Source organism: Crocodylus siamensis, chromosome 15 (genome assembly GCF_052110815.1).
Source record: "Crocodylus siamensis isolate JL-2025a chromosome 15, ASM5211081v1, whole genome shotgun sequence".
In the NCBI taxonomy this organism is placed as follows: domain Eukaryota; kingdom Metazoa; phylum Chordata; order Crocodylia; family Crocodylidae; genus Crocodylus; species Crocodylus siamensis.
The window spans coordinates 7,339,464-7,354,491 of NC_143409.1; the positions used below are offsets into that span (position 1 = coordinate 7,339,464).

Genomic DNA, 15,028 nt, shown 5'->3' on the forward strand with positions numbered 1-15,028 from the left:
AGGGAGCCCTGGGCACCCCGCCTTCCTGAGAGAGAACTGATCTCTTGGTATATACCTGAACTCTTACCTGGGCAGGTCCTACTTAGAGATCTAGCTTCCATATGCATCTTATTTTAGGCAGTCCAGTCCTTTTTTTTGGATCTTGGTTTTAACTCAGCTAAAAATCAAAAGAGGAGTCAGTAACTTCACTGTTGCATTCATACAGGTTTTATCTAATGGCTTATGCTTAATACTATTTTAAATATTGCAAAGGTATAGTATCTTTCACACCTTTACAAGGTAAACAGGGTGAGTGCAGGAGGATTAATTTCTTCTCTGGCAGGTGCCATTTTTTACTTTCTTAAGACTAGTTTCATAATTTGGGCGGAAAGCTGTGTAAATACAAGCTCAAGCTCTCAGGCTGTTATGGAATGCAAGAAAAATTGGAGACATCCTGTCACTTTGGGATTTGCACATGGCAATGTTTGCATTTTATTTTTACATTTGTTATTTATACCTAAAAAAAAATCTACATTGTTTGGTAATGAGGAAAACAAGTCATGTTTTCTGTTGTGTTCTTTTCATCCTTGCTAAAATAAAAATGGCTGCAGACATTTTGCTTGTTCTTTCCAGATGCAGTTTCATCCACTTCTAGGCTGAAATTTTCCATGCTTGGCTTTGCTTGAAGGTGAGTCTTGCAAAAAGATAGGGTGGATGCAAATTTAAGTATTTCCCAATCCTAACTTTAATGGGTACTTTCTAGAAGAGAGATGCTATAGACTAATTCACCAGGCAGTTTACAGAGCCTGCTGTAAAAATTAGAAGTTGTGCTTTATAAAGCAGAAATTGAGACTGTGTTAACCTGAATAGGTTTGGAAGCATCTGTAAATATGCACATTTCCCCTCTAAAATAAGAACCATACATGTATATCCTCACAAGCTTGTCTGTTATGCAGCAGAGTAAGCAATCATGAAGTTTGCACTACTGTTTTAGTTGCAACACCCCAAGCATCTCAACAGTATATAGCACCAGGAAGAGGATTTTCTGAAAGTCCTAGCCCCACTGTTGTCTTCTGTGACACCAATCCACTCATGATACTGCTTGCTTATGAAAAGGGACATTCTTGGGGAACATATGTTCAGGTATGAACAATAAAATGTCCATTGATACTCAGTTCATTTTCAAAAATGATTGTTTGCACCAGATCTACTATATATTGAGTGTAGAAGGGCAAAGACTTCTAATCGCTGTTCAGGGGAATTTGGGAAACAAAGAATAGGAAATGTCTGTGTTCTTGTGTATTCATGGGTCTGCTTGTATCCACACAAGCAGGATGTGGAAGGCAGGGAAGCTGGGAAAGGTGTGTGCAGAGGAATGGGCCAGGTAAGAACATGGGAAAACTGATAACTGTGCTCTGACTGCCTTGTGATGCTCTTGACTGTATTTAAAAAAAAAAAAAATAGGGGAGGGGGGAGCAAATAGGACCTGGGCAGAAGTGAATCTAGCGTTTTACAAAGAGGGGTGCGGGAGCAGTGACCAGCACTACATGGGGTGGTGCTCCACCCAATGGGGTCAGCAGTCAGGAACTTTTTTCTTATCTGCTTTAGAGACTTAAGAATTACCTCTCTTCCCCTCCTGTTCAGAGGCACTTTCCTTCCCTCCAGCAACCTGCCACTGTGTCCCTGCTGTCCTGAGGGCAAGGGGAGCTCCAGAGCTGCTCCAGCAAGGCTGTGTGGGAGCTGGCTGAGCCTGGGACAGCCGTAGTGAACAGGTGGGTTCCCCCTCCCAGTGCCTGCTCCCAGGCTTGCACCTGGAGGGAGTAGACAGGGATGGGGACAGGAGATCCCATCTGCTGCTGTGTCCCCACCCTCCCAAGAGTGAGGGAGGCGGGGATGTGCCCTAAGCACCAAGGGGAAGGGGCAGATCGCGGAACTCTTACTTTATTTGAGGACTTAAAAATGTCCCCAACTGCTGCTCCTGCCCCAGAGTTAGAGAGGGGGGTTGTGGTCGCGCAACTAGGGCCCTTCTGAATCTGCCCTTGATCCTGGGTAATAGCCTTGTTAGTGTTTATTTGTAGCATTCTCTGCATGTTGTTTTTAATAATTATGTAAACATGCTTGGACAATCTCAGATTAACAACAGTGTCTATGAATCTGTGAAACATAAGGGCTGGAAAGGACCTTGAAGATCATCAGGTCCAGCCCCCTGCCCCAGGTGCAGGAAGTCAGCTAGAGTCAAAGGATCCCAGCAAGATAAACGTCCAAACGTTTCTTAAATGAGTCTAGAGTAGGTGCCTGCACCACTTCTGGAGGGAGTCTATTCCAGGCCTTGGGGGCTCGGACAGTAAAGAAGTTTTTCTTTATGTCCAGCCTGAAACGGTCATGGAGGAGTTTATAACCGTTAGTCCTTGTTATCCCTTGGGGCGCTCTGGTGAACAGGTGTTCCCCAAGATCCTGATGCACACCCCTAATGTAGGCAGCCACCAGGTCACCCCTGAGCCTGCGCTTTTCCAGGCTAAAGAGCCCCATGGCTCTCAGCTTCTCATCATAAGGCCTGTTCTCCTGCCCTCTGATCACGCGCGTGGCTCTCCTCTGGACTCTCTCAAGCTTCTCCACATCCCTCTTGAATTGTGGATCCCAGAACTTGATGCAGTACACCAGCTAAGGCCTCACCAAGGCCAAGTACAGCGGGAGGATGACATCCTGAGGTTTACTTGAGAAGCATCTATGGATGCAAGCCAAAGTTTTGTTTGCTTTACCAGCTGCGACATCACATTGGTGGCTCATGTTCATCTTGTGGTCAGTCATGATCCCCAAGTCTCTTTCAGCTGTGGTGCTAGCGAGAGTAGCACTGCCGAGCCTATAAGCGTGCTGCCGGTCACACGCACGCCCCCCCCCCCCCCGGGTGGAGTATCATGCATTTTTCTGATTGAACATCCTCAGGTTTATATCTGCCCACTTGCTAAGCTTATCCAAGTGGGTCTGGATCACTAGTTTAGTGTCATTGGTGAGCTTAGCCAGTGCGCTTCTGACACCAATGTCCACATCGTTGATGAAGATGTTAAAGAGGACTGGTCCAAGGACAGAGCCTTGGGGGACACCACTGGTCACAGAGTGCCATGATTTGCTTCCATCAACTACTCCTCTGGGTCCGACCTTGGAGCCTATTTCCAAGTGTTAAATTAGAATCCTTCTGTAATTTGAGAGTAACAGTTGCTCTCAGTCTGAGAGTAGGTACATCTCTGATTTGGGGTAAAATGTGTGATAGATGTCCCAATCAATGCCAGCACAATACTGTTTTATGTTAACCTTAAAAAATGTCCGAAGATAGTAAAGTAGGAAACAGAGCAAACAAATAATTCTAGCTGTTCTTCTGACATCATAAAGGAATGAAAATATTGAATGAATATGTGGATATCAGTTTAATCTAGTCTGAGATCACAAACTCTGTTATGCACTAATCGTAACAGTAGTTTGGGTTTTTTTAAGGATTTGCTACAGGTTGGATTTGATGTTGTTTGGGTCTTTGTATTGTGCATTTCCATACCTTAATGTGTGCATTTAAGGTTAAACTGTAGTCTGAATTTCCTTGGTTTACATTTAATTAGGGAATTATTGCAACATCCCAATAATGTGTCTTATTATCTTACATAGTAGATATGCACTTTTAGTATTAATGATCCCAGATAAAAATCACACGATTGTGAAATTAATCAACGTGTAACTACTTTTACCTACACGACTCCAACTGTTGTAATATTCATTAGTGTCAAGTTGAAGACAATTGCACGCATATTGACTTATAACAATCATTCATACTTGTCCTATTTCTCTGCAAGAGAGTTTGCAGATAATTTTTAAGTATCCTTTTTGTTTAGGAGAAACTATGACAAAATGTTTTAACTTGTGTTTGAATAAATACCTGCAATTATTAATATTGTTACAGTTTATGGAAACTGGTGATTGGACTGGAGATGATGCCAGTGATATGTTTTAGTTTATAATCCCTCTCTCTGTTTACTTCATTATTTGACAACTGATGGATTCCAAGCAATGAGTGGTTTCAAGACTGCAGAAAAAACTACAACACAAAGGGCATGTGGTAAGGATGGTTTCTTTCTGCCCCAAAGGATTTTGATTTTGGTTCCCAGGGAAGATCTTAGAAAAGCTTATTAAAGAGGCCATCCTTAATGGACTGGCCGACACCAGCATCCTAAGGGATAGCCAGCACGGGTTTGTTGCGGGTAGGTCTTGCTTGACCAAATCTCATTTCCTTCTACGACCATGTGTCTTATCACCTGGACAAGGGAGAAGAGATCGATGTCATATATCTTGACATCAAAAAAGCCTTTTATCTGGTATCCCATGATCACTTCTTGGGAAAACTGGCCAATTGTGGCCTTGGGTCCACCATGATCCACTGGCTGGGAAATTGGCTCTGTGGTTGGACCCAGAGGGTAGTAATTGATGGTAGTCACTCATCATGGTGCCCTGTGACCAGTGGGGTCCCCAAGGCTCTGTCTTTGACCCATATTGTTCAACATCTTCATTAATGATGTGGACATTGGAGTCAGGAGCGGACTGGCCAAGTTCGCCGATGACACCAAACTTTGGGGAAAAGCATCCATGCCAGAAGACAGGCGGGCGATCCAGGCTGACCTGGACAGGCTCAACAAATGGGCAGATGAGAACCTGATGGTGTTCAACACCAAAAAATGCAAGGTTCTCCACCTTGGGAGGAAAAACCTGCAGCATCCTATTAGGCTCGGCAGTGCTACGCTGGCTAGCACTAGAGAAGAAAGAGACTTGGGGGTCATCATTGACCACAAGATGAACATGAGCCTGCAATGCGATGCTGCGGCTAGTAAAGCAACCAAAGCACTGGCTTGCATCCATCGATGCTTCTCAAGCAAATCCCGGGACGTGATTCTCCCCTTGTACTCAGCCTTGGTGAGGCCGCAGCTGGAGTCCTGCGTCCAGTTTTGGGCTCCACAATTCAAAAAGGACGTGGAGAAGCTTGAGAGAGTCCAGGGAAGAGCCACGAGCATGATCAGAGGTCAGAAAACAGACCTTGTGACAACAGGCTGTGAGCCATGGGGTGTTTAGCCTGGAAAAGCGCAGGCTCGTGGTGATCTGGTGGCCACCTATAAGTTCTTCAGGGGTGACCACCAGGATCTGGGGGAATGTTTGTTCACCAGAGCGCCCCAAGGGATGACAAGGTCGAACGGTCACAAACTCCTGCAAGACCGTTTCAGGCTGGACATAAGGAAGAAATTCTTTACTGTCCGAGCCCCCAAGGTCTGGAACAGCCTGCCATCGGAGGTGGTTCAAGCACCTACATTGAACACCTTCGAGAGCAAACTGGATGCTTATCTTCCTATGACCCCAGCTGACTTCCTGCCCTTTGGGCGGGGGGCTGGACTCGATGATCTTCCGAGGTCCCTTCCAGCCCTAATGTCTATGAAATCTATGATTCTGTCTCACTGGTGGTTATGTAAGCATTTGCCTCTTCCTCTACCAAATAACCTTAACAGCAGGCTATATTATCAAAGCTGGGTTGGAAGCTGTAAATAGCATACCATCATCATCAGACTTGCTTATAATTGAAGATCATCGTCTTCCATGATAGGCTTCATCAGCTATCCTCGGACCCACAGATAAGACAATCTGGGATTGGCAGGCTCTGTTGCAGTTTGAGTACATGTTTCTGTGTGGTTTGGGTAGCTCTGGTTGTTGGCTTGGTCTGTGACATGCTGTTTCTGCCGCTCTTTTTTTTCCAACTCCTGTTGTCATTGTAAGGTTTCAGAGTACTGAGATCCTTGCAGCAGACTTTTTCTCCATTTGGGGTAGCTTCCAGGTCAGTCAGGATCAGATCCTTGAGTCTTGAAACCATTTAATGACTGTCGCAGAGCACTTAAGTGCCCTGCACCTGAGAACAGGGATGGCTCCAGAGAGCCCCCTAGTGGTGAGATGGGGCAGGCGCAGCCACCAGTCACCAGGGCAACACAGGTGCTGGTTGCCGGGGCAACTGGCGAAACCCCCTGACAGGAAGGGGCAGGGCTTAGCCCTTCTTAAACCCAGGCAGGATGCTAGGGTGGCAGTTCCTCCGCTAACAGCCAAGGAGTGAGGAGCTCAGCCAGTGCGGAGAGAAGGCCAAGGTTTGGCTGCATGGGTATCTGCGGGTTACTGCCATGAGCTGGAGTATTTTTTGCCTGGTAGGGATTAACTGTTGTCTGACCAGACAGTTTAGCTTTATGTTATAGCCTGGGGGCTTTGTGTTTTGTGTTTACTGTTTAACCGGAGGACCGGGTGAGGCTATTAGGGGTGGAGGAGGCCTCATAGGGACTCCCCAGTAGCGGGGTGGGGGTTCCTGGCACCGGAGAAAGCGCAGTATGTTGCGGGGTGCATTGGCCTAGCCCCGAGAGTGCAGAGGGGCGGCCAGGAGCCCCGAGAGTGCAGAGGAGCCCCGAGAGTGCAGAGAGGCGGTGAGGAGACTCAAGGGGGGGGCAGCGAGGAGCCCCGAGGGCAAAAGGAGGGCCGAGACATAACAGGGCCAAAGTCAGATCACACCAGCACCATCTGCGAGGCTTGGGCTGCGGTGTAGGGGAGGTAAAGGAGCCGCAGATAGCGCGCCATCATCGGGGCACATAGAAATGGGCAGCCTCCCGCTAATTACAACAATCTATTAATGAAATAAAATCAAGGCGTGGCAGGAGAGTAAGCAGGTGGTTGGCCCATTACAGGAGGGCAGAGCCATACCAGGAGAGGCTCCAATAGTAGCACTCCTGCCACAATGACATTTCTGCATCATAAAGGCACTTACTCATCAGAAGCAAGAGTTAAGGCATCCCATGCCACTAGAGAGTTCACTTCTTTCCCCTCTAGTGGCATGGGATTTTTCATTTTAGCATTACTATTACTGGTCCCTTAAATGAATACTGGCATACTTGTTCTTTTGGGAACAAGTTCTAAAGTTTTCAAAGTATTTTGGTGCTTGGTACCTGCTGAAATCAGTGCGTGTTGTGTGCCATAATATAGAGGATTCTGATTCTGATTCTGATTTAGGTTTGCAGTACCTTGTTGTTCACTCCTTTGGGTAATTTTGTTTCTTAACATTCAGACCAGATGTTATACGTGTTTCTTTATCATTGGCAAATCTCAAAAGAAGGAATACATGGATGAAAGTATAATTATTTCTAAGTGAGTGGCAGTAGAATAGTGTATTAAATATCACTTCTAAGAGATGGGCCACATAACTTGCAAACCACAAGGGACTGAGTCAGAGCATGCAAACATGATCCTGGGGGAATACAGCTGGCTTTAAGAATTACCCATCTCTTCCATGGAAACTTGTAGAGTCACGTCCATAAGGTAAGGCAAGAAGAGATTTGGTTTTCAGCTCCAGTCACTCCAGCTCCAGGACCTTTGGTACCACTATATCCTTTTACTCTAATATTTCTTTATGTTCAGCTCAATTTTATTATACCCATTGTTCTACAGCCAGAAAGGACCCTCATAATCAAGTTAGAAATTAACTTGAAATAATGGTATGTGGTTCAGGGGCGACATATGGTAAATTACTATTTATATCAAATGCCAGATGAGTTAGGCCATTGTTAGTCTTCTGGTCCCAACTTTTATGGCACTATGCAGTTTTTTCAGTCAGTAGGTAAATAGCATCTGACTCAGTTTATTAGAACCAGGAGCATATAGGCACAGCTAGGTGCCTCGGGCACATGGGCAGCAGTGACTTCCAGCTGTCATGTGATCATGATCATGCAGCTGCAGGCAGAAGCCTCTTTTTTTCACATCTCCCTCTTCCCAAACTCTCCAAGTCAGTGCTCATAATGGTTGCCCTGTTTGCTCCACCCTGGTTTGGCCATTGAATAGAAAGAAGTTTTTCAAAATTAGGATAATTTTTCCTTTTGCTACAGACTTCATTGTGTGCATCAGCTGGCAGTCCTAGAATCTGAAAATTTAGTTTGGTACTGTAACAGAGCTGCAGATTCTCTGCTACTTTAAGGGAGAAACGGCCCAGGGAGAGCTGGCCTGAGTAAACTGGACCTGTGACTATACACCAGGACCATGCCTGCATGAGTAGTAGGAAGCCTATTGCAGGGCTAGTTGCTCCACAGTAGGACTGCAAGCTGGAGCCCTGTAGGGGAGAGTAGGCAGTGCCACAGGTGGGCTACCATGGAGCCCAGGCAGGGAATCAAATCAAGGGGTACCTGTGACAACCCCATAGAGTCACCTGACCAGAGAGGGGCAGGGTTCTGGGCATATGAGCCCTGACCAAGCCAAAGCAAGGCAGTCTGGTCCTACCAGCTGCAAGGGAAAGAGCTCCTGGCTAGGGAAGCTGCAAGGGGGTGCCAGATGGACTGCTGAGCTGCCTTGGGGATTACCAGTGAGACTCGGGGAGCTTACAGGGATATAACCCAGGGCTGGGGGGGGTTAGGTTAATACCTAGTGAGGGTTGCCCCAAGGGTTTGTTTGCCTACCCCAAGGTGGTGGAAGGTTTTTCTTCTCAAGCTTCTTCCTGATCCCACAACTCCCCTCTGGGATGGATTGGCCTCTTCCCTAACCACCATCATATCGGAGATTGCCACTACCCCTTCTTCTTTTGGCTGTCTGTTGGGTTGAGACTGTACCTGAGGTTGGGCTTCTGCATCCTTCCTGTCTCTGTCCCTTGCTTTCAGGGGTGCCATCCCTGAAGCGAGTTCCCCTGTATGTGCAAGTTTTATCCTGGCTTTGTGAGCTTTCTGTGGCCTTCCCCCATAGGTGCAGGTTCAGGGAGCCACATCTGCCCTGTGCTTTTGCAGGTCTCTGACCTCTGTCCCCACCATTTCTGTTCCATTCGTTCCACCCGCATCTTGTGCCAGATCCAGTTTTTGTACAGCTACAGCCAGCTCTGTCTGAACCCTCTCTAGCACTCCTACCTGCTAGTACAGCACATGTCCCCCACTTTTTTTCTCACAGCTAAACAGGCAAGGGAGGGGGTGGGGTGCTCAGTCTTTTTTGGGATCCCCCTTAATCTTTATCCCAACATAACAGGCACAAATTCCCATATCTCTTATCTGGAGGCTGTTAATGTTGGTCCCCAAGCAACCTGTCTTGCCATTCCTGGTGCGTTCTGGTAATGTTAAGGATTCAGGATCCTCCAGTTCTTATTCCTACTACCCCTGGGAGCTTCTCAATCATCCTGATTTCTCCCTTAGTTCAAAGCCCTCCCTCCAAGGTGCAGATAGTTTATAAGCTCTACTATTTTCTGGCTGTCTCTTCACTTATACACTTGTCCACATCTCTGCCACTGGGTCTCCCACCAGAATCTTTTATATAGTCCTACAAATCAGGTGTCCAGGGAGTCGAGTATCCAGGAAGAGTGGTTGGGTGTTGGGTGAGGGAATTGGGTGTCCAGGAAGAGTGGTCATTCCTTAAGGAGACGATCCTCCAAGCCCAAAAGGATGTAATCCCAATGTGGATGAAAGGGGGCAAGAGGGCGCAAAAGCCCCCATGGCTTATCAAAATTATCCGGGAATGTCTCCTAGCTAAAAGGGAGGCATACACCCAATGGAAGGGAAGGGCCATCCCCAGGGAGGACTATACCTCTGTTGCTTGGGGTTGCAGGGGGGCAGTCAGGAACGCCAAGGTGGAGATGGAACTGGGACTAGCTACCTGGATCAAGGACAAGAAGAAGTCCTTTTTTAAATACATAGGGGGCAAAAAGAAGGTACTGCATAACGTGGGGCCTCTGCAGGACATACTAGGAAATCTGGTCATCACAAAGCTAACCTATTTAACGATTTCTTTCCCTCCATTCTTCTGAGCAGGGATCGGGTCCCTGTCCTCCCCACCCTTTCCCCTCCCCCAGGGAGGCACACCTAGGCCTAGGGTCAGTGAGAACCTAGTCAGGGAATTCCTGGAGGGACTGGACATATTTAAATCAGCAGGTCCTGACGATCTCCACCGCTGAGTGCTGAGGGAATTGACAGAGGTCATAGCGGGACCCCTAGCACAGCTTTACGAGCAATCATGGTACTCTGGTGTGGTGCCAGAGGACTGGAAAAGAGCCAATGTGGTTGCCATTTTCAAAAAAGGGAGGAAGGAGGACCCAGGAAACCTATAGGCCATTTAGTCTTACCTCGATCCTGGGTAAGCTTTTTGAGAGAGCTATCCTGGCGCATGTTCACGACAGGCCAGCAGGGGAGATTATGCTTAGGGGCAACCAACATGGGTTCTTTTGGGGAAGGTCCTGTCAGACCAACCTGGTGGCTTTCTAGAACCAGGTCACAAAATCCTTAGACACAGGGGTATCAGTGGACATAGTTTTTCTGGACCTTCTACACTGTCACCCCATTCTCATTAAAAAACTAGGGGACTGTGGCATTGACACCTACACAGTCAAATGAGTCACTAATTGGCTGGAGGGCTGCATCCAGAGAGTGGTGATGGACGGGTCATTTTCGACCTGGAGGGATGTGGGCAGTGGGGTCCCCCAGGGCTCAGTCCACAGACCTCCGCTGTTCAACATCTCCATCAGTGACTTGGATGAGGGTATAAAAAGCCCCCTGTTCAAATTCACAGATGACACTAAAATGTGAGCAGAAGTGGGCATGCCAGAAGGGAGGAATAGCCTGCAATCCGACCTAGACAGGTTACAGGGGTGGGTGGATGAGAACAGGATGGGTTTCAACACTGACAAGTGCAAGGTGATGCCCTTGGGCAGCAGGAATCAGCACCATACCTACAGGCTGGGGAACTCCCTTCTCGGCAGTGCAGAGGCAGAAAAGGATCTTGGAGTCATCATTGACTCCAAGATGGACATGGGCCGGCAGTGTGGGGACGCGGTCAGGAAGGCCAACCATACCTTGTCGTGCATCCACAGATGCATCTCGAGCAGGTCCAGGGAGGTGATCCTCCCCCTCTATGCGGCACTGGTCAGGTCACAGCTGGAGTACTGCGTCCAGTTCTGGGCGCCGCACTTCAGGAGGGACGTGGACAACATGGAGAGGGTCCAGAGGAGGCCACTCGCATGGTCAGGAGGCAGCAGGGCAGGCCCTACGAGGAGAGGTGACGGGACCTGAACCTGTTCAGCCTCCACAAGAGAAGGCTGAGGGGGGATCTAGTGGCCGTTTACAAACTGGTCGGGGGGACCAGCAGGCATTAGGGGAGTCCCTGTTCCACCGAGCACTACCAGGAGTGACAAGAAATAATGGTCACAAGCTGGCAGAGGGGAGATTTGGCTAGACGTCAGGAGGCATGACTTCACGGTCAGGGCGGCTAGGATCTGGAACCAACTTCCAAGAGAAGTGGTGCAGGCTCCTACCCTGGGGGTCTTTAAAAGGAGGCTGGATGAAGACTTCGCCAGGGTTGTTTAACCCCAGTACTCTTTCCTGCCATGGCAGGGGGTTGGACTTGATGATCTGCTCAGGTCCCTTCCGACCCGACCAACTATGAAACTATGAATGTCATGCTGTCAGTTTCTTTTCTCAGTTGGTCTTTAATAGTCCACCAGTTCACTTACTAGGGGAGAGAACTCAGAAACACCTATCTCCCATTCGGGATTGTTCCCTGCCATCTCTTACCTCCTGATTTGGGGTAAGCTAGGGTTACCATTTTTCCAGTTTCCAAAAAAGAGGACACCTTTTGGGGTGGGGGAGGAGGCCCTCCATCCCAATAGGTGTCTTCTTTTTTGAAACTGGAAATACGGTTACCTTAGTCTACCCCAGCTCAGCAGGTAAGAGATGGCAGACCAGAATGGGAACCATTCCGAATGGGAGATGGGTGTTTGTGAGTTATCCGGAGAGGATCCAGAGGTGGGCAACAAAGGACTTGGAAAGCAAGTCATGTAGGGAGAGGCAGAAAGATCTAGGCATGTTCAGCTTACAGAAAAGATGCTTAAGAGAGGGTACATGATAGCAGTCTTCAGATACTTGAATTGCTGCCATGAAGAGGGAAAGCACCTTTTCTTTCTTGCTGTAGAGAGGATGTGGAGCAACAGAGATGACCTTAGCAGGGTGCAGGACCTGGGACAAATTGGCCTGTGTGGGGCCCAGGTGCAAAGAAGCTAGTAGCAGTGGGAAGGAAGGGAAAAGGTGCTGGACGCAAAGCCAGCAGCAGCAGCACAGAGTCACCAGCACTAGGCAGGCCCTGCAGGAGGGGCTGCAGCCACTCTGCCCAGCTCCACGGGGCCCTTCAAAGCGTGGGGCCCGGGGCAGTTGCCCTGATTTGCTCCCCACCTAGGGATGGCCTTGTGGACCAATGACTCGAAGTTGCAGCAAAGTGAGTGTAATCTGGAAAACTTCACTGTGATAACAGGCAGTCTATTCCACTGCCTAAGGAAGTTGTAGACTCTCCATCACTGGAAGCATTGAAGAAGTTGGACACACTGGTTGGGGATGATGTAGGTGTACCTATGCCTCTATTCTACTATAGGCATTTCCCAGGCTTCTGGACTTTGCCGGTTGCTCCCACCCCACCTTTCTGCTACATGTGTCAAGGTGTTTTTAAGCCTCCCTCAGAGGCATCAGGTGTTGACTACAGCCAAGGCTGGGGACTTTGACTGGGATGTGCCAATCCTCTTGCTGGGACCAAAGCTGGAGGTTGCTGGCTAGAGGATCTTGCCCATCCACTGTTTGGGGTATGGACACAGGTGTACAGGAGACTTAGTTTTGTTCCTGATGCTGTTATGGAAGAAGTGGTAGAAGACAGCAGATGAGCCTGAGCTTGGGGTCCGGAAGGAATTTTACCCCATGGTCAGATTGGTATGGACTGTGTGTGTGTGTGTTTGGGGAATGGGGTTGCTTTCCTTTGTAGCATGGGCTGTGGCCCTCTACCCAGGATCTCTTGAACATAAATTGATAACTTTTCATAGAAGCAGGACATTGGCTGTCATAGTTCTCCTACTTTACTTGTGGAAGGTTAGGGTGTTTGGTCTGTGTTGTGTGAGGGTCGACAGTAGCCATATGTAGAATTTTTAGATTATGGATCGTATAAGGTGGTTTGGATAGCAGTGGTCCTGTGCTCAGCAAGGGGGTTGGAGCAGATGACCTCTGGAGGTCCCTTCCAGGAATACTTCTCTGTGAGGCTCTGTAACCACATAGGAACTATGAGGTAAAAACTTCATAATCAGGAATTGGTTCACTGAATCGGGTAAATACACCTAGTTGGAAAATGAAAAGAAATTGCTGATTTTTTGCTTGTTTGTTTGTCTTGTGTCTTCCATTGACATTTCAATGGGAAAAGTTGGGTATATTTGTTCTCTACTGAAGAATGTTAATTTTCAAACCAGTTACATTTTGAGAGCTTCCTCAGGGTGCTATGGCAGCTTCCACGACCCCAGCCATGTGCTGGTGCTGCCCCATCTGCCTGCAGTACTGCTGGGTGGCACATAGGCAGACAGTGGGCTTTCTTTGAGGGTCCATGCTGGGATGCCAGGGGCACTGGGGCTGGTGGTGGGCTGGGGAGGGCAGCATGTGCAGGATGTGGAGGCAGTATGATGTACTGCCGCAGTCAATTAGGATTGTCAACCTAAGACTTTTTTATGATAATTTCCCAAAATTTTTTAGTGTGGTTTGAACCCAGCCTTTGTCCAGGGTCTGGCAGAAGGGTTACACTTATAAAACACATATAAAAGGGTTGCACATAAAAAAAGGTTTGTTTGTCAGTAAAAAGTTTGTAGATTATCAGTTAAAAATTGCCTTGATGTAGTGACCCTGGATGTGTTGCTGTGGTCAGTCACAGATGACTAGGCTATGTTTAGTGCATAAAACAAGATGGTTGTTTTATTTTTCTTGGGTATTGAGGATTGAGATCCCCCTACTAAAGATGCTCTTTAATTCAGATTCGGCCTGAATCGGGGACAGTGATTTGATTTGTTGATTTGGATCACTATCCCTGATTCGATCTGGCTGAATCAGAATCTGAAGATTCAATACTGATTCGGAGAATCAGTGATAAGGACATAGACACAGCTTTAAAAGTTTTTTCTACATACCTTGAGGTACCAGCACAGCTTGTGATGACTGCAATTCTGGGGCGCATGGAGTGTCCCACAGGAGTGTGTGGGGCCCTCCACATGCTCAGCGGCACACCCAGAAGTGGACTGGAAGTACTTCTGGTCCACTTCTGGGTCTGCTGGGGGCCCCCCTGCGATTCTGTGGGACAGTACATGTACCCCAGCATCACAGCACTCATGAGCCACCTGCTACCTAGAGAAAAAACATTTAAAGCTGTCTCTGTCCAAATTTCCAAATCTCTCCAAATTGGTTTGGAGAGAGTAAAGGGTCCTCTGATTCCATTCGGAGATTTGGCCACCGAATCAGGTCAAATCTCTGCTGAATCAAATCAGGGACCGAAGCTTTGCACAGCCCTACTATGGAAGGCAAGATGCAATGTGAATTGGAAAGGCAGTGGGTGGCTTTAGTCTGTCAGGGGTTAGCTTGATTTTTTGGGGGGTATAATTTCTTCTTTTAATTTGATTCTGTATTAGAGTCCCAGGATTGTCGTAGGTAGTACCTAAGCAGTGCTCATAACAGGTCTCTAAAGCTTTAGAACATTTTATTATGTTCAAAAGTGTGAATTTGTTCCAGTCGAACCAAAGCCTTTTTGGCAATTGAGTGCAACTGGGAAGAAACTGTAAATTCAAGATATCAGAGATGGGCATTTCTGCCACCTACCTCAGTAAGTAAAAGGCAGCATATTAACCAAGCAATACATGAATCAACTTGCTCCAGGTTCTCTAGTTGGGAAAGCATTCCTGTGTGATCTGGCTCATCGCTATTCAGACATGGGAAAATGCAGCAGTAATTAGAATGGCCCAGCAAAATGGTAATGTTACCTTCCCAAAGCAGTCCTTCAAGTTGAACAATTGTTCTGCTTCAGTTTAATGAGTACACACTCTACTTTAATATAGGACTGAAGACCTAAAATACACAGAAGATAAAGGACGCGTTACTAGAAAAATGTAGGACGTGTAACTATAATCAAACCCTTCCATCCAAACAACCCTGGCCTTCAGGGAAATTTTGGATTTGAATCAAGGTTTTGGGCT

General features: G+C 47.5%; 1 protein-coding gene across 1 annotated transcript in view; it reads left to right on the forward strand.

The window, feature by feature from the left end:
* Positions 1-1,346: 1,346 nt before the first annotated feature.
* The window catches only part of CERS3 (ceramide synthase 3), a 95,917-nt gene continuing 82,235 nt past the window's right edge, over positions 1,347-15,028 (forward strand). The window contains exon 1 of the mRNA XM_090028675.1: positions 1,347-1,751. The gene's annotated coding sequence lies outside the window, so the exon portion shown is untranslated. The remainder of the gene's footprint in view (positions 1,752-15,028) is intronic.